Raw genomic sequence first — 2463 nt, 5'->3', positions numbered from 1 at the left:
GGTTTTCGTGTACATCTTCCCTCCGTAATATAAACGAAAAATCAAGAACATTTTAGTCAATTCTAATGAAAACACATTGTTTTTTATCATTTGTATTGGAAACAATATTGTCATATGTCTTTTCTTGGATCGAAATAATACGAAACCTCGCTCAATGATTTGAAGTTAAAATCCTCAAACATGGTAAAATAGTGACTTTTTCACGTTAATCATGTAGTTTGATATTACGTAAATATACTCATTTTTACCAATATTTCGATACTATTTCATGTGGTATTACGATATGTGATTTGGCCTTCAAATCTCAGAATTTCGCATAATATTGCATTTTAAGCAAGTTTTCCTGCATTTTGTTTTGTACGAAAAATCATCGAATTTAGCAATATTTTGACGGTTATCATCCCCTTTTCCTTTATGTGATTTAAACAAAATATCATCGAATTAGGCAATATTTTCCCGTTTTCCACGTTTTTGTGAATTTTCAGTCTATTGGTATTAATTCATATATATATACGATAAAAGTGATGCAAACACATAATTGATTAGATGATAACCTTAAATACTTCATTTTCAATCATCTATTTGTTTCTCGTTAAAATACTGAGGAATATATTGAAAAGGGGAGAAGTTCGGTTTTTATTGCATATATCGACGTTTCAGCCGGATTAGAGCGGTTTTACGTGTACATCTTCCCTCCGTAATATAAACTAAAAATCAAGAACATTTTAGTTAATTCTAATGAAAATACATTGTTTTTTTATCATTTGTATTGGAAACAACATTGTCATATGTCTTTTCTTGGATCTAAATAATACGAAACCTCGCTCAATGATTTGAAGTTAAAATCCTCAAATATGGTAAAATAGTGACTTATTTACACGTTAATCATGTAGTTTGATATTACGTAAATATATTCAATTTTACCAATATTTTGATACTATTTCATGTAGTATTACGATATGTGATTTGGCCTTCAAATCTCAGAATTTCGCATAATATTGCATTTTAAGCAAGTTTTCTTGCATTTTGTTTCGTACGAAAAATCATCGAATTTAGCAATATTTTGACGTTTATCATCCTCTTTTCCTTTATGTGATTTAAACAAAATATCATCGAATTAGGCAATATTTTGCCGTTTTTCCACGTTTTTGTGAATTTTCAGTTTACGGGTATTAATTCATTATATATACGATAAAAATGATGCAAACACATAATTGATTAGATAATAACCTTAAATACTTCATTTTCAATCATCTATTTGTTTCTCGTTAAAATACTGAGCAAGATATTGAAAGGGGGAGAAGTTCGGTTTTTATTGCATATATCGACGTTTCAGCCGGATTAGAGCGGTTTTCGTGTACATCTTCCCTCCGTAATATAAACGAAAAATCAAGAACATTTTAGTCAATTCTAATGAAAACACATTGTTTTTTATCATTTGTATTGGAAACAACATTGTCATATGTCTTTTCTTGGAACGAAATAATACTAAACCTCGCTCAATGATTTGAAGTTAAAATCCTCAAATATGGTAAAATAGTGACTTTTTTACACGTTAATCATGAGTTTGATATTACGTAAATATATTCATTTTTACCAATATTTCGATACTATTTCATGTAGTATTACGATATGTGATTTGGCCTTCAAATCTCAGAATTTCGCATAATATTGCATTTTAAGCAAGTTTTCTTGCATTTTGTTTCGTACGAAAAATCATCGAATTTAGCAATATTTTGACGTTTATCATCCCCTTTTCCTTGATGTGATTTAAACAAAATATCATCGAACTAGGCAATATTTTGCCGTTTTCCACGTTTTTGTGAATTTTCAGCCTATTGGTATTAATTCATATATATACGATAAAAATGATGCAAACACATAATTGATTAGATGATAACCTTAAATACTTCATTTTCAATCATCTATTTGTTTCTCGTTAAAATACTGAGTAAGATATTGAAAAGGGGAGAAATTCGGTTTTTATTGCATATATCGACGTTTCAGCCGGATTAGAGCGGTTTTACGTGTACATCTTCCCTCAGTAATATAAACGGAAAATCAGGAACATTTTAGTCAATTCTAATGAAAACACATTGTTTTTTTATCATTTGTATTGGAAACAACATTGTTACGGCCCTCTCGGGACGCAACGGGGTTCTTACTCTGATGTAGTTAGAGGAAGATATATATCCGGCCCCAAGCCAGTAGAGGCTATCAAGGGATGCGATCCGTGACGCAAGTAACTTAAAAGGGAGTAGGGAAAGAAAGGTAAGAACTTAATATAATATAATTTTCACCATCACCATTTAATATATATAATAAAAGAGTACACAAGGGGATCGTGCACAATCTAGTCTTCTGCTGAAGACCCTTGATCAACAAGCTAGGTGCCGAGTCCGCGGTGCTTTCTTCGTGGCCTCAAGACGTGTCCTCGGAGAACGCCGAGCCTACCCTGGCCAC

Source organism: Procambarus clarkii, unplaced genomic scaffold, assembly GCF_040958095.1.
Source record: "Procambarus clarkii isolate CNS0578487 unplaced genomic scaffold, FALCON_Pclarkii_2.0 HiC_scaffold_275, whole genome shotgun sequence".
NCBI classification, from domain to species: Eukaryota; Metazoa; Arthropoda; class Malacostraca; order Decapoda; family Cambaridae; genus Procambarus; species Procambarus clarkii.
This window is presented reverse-complemented; position numbering follows the sequence as displayed.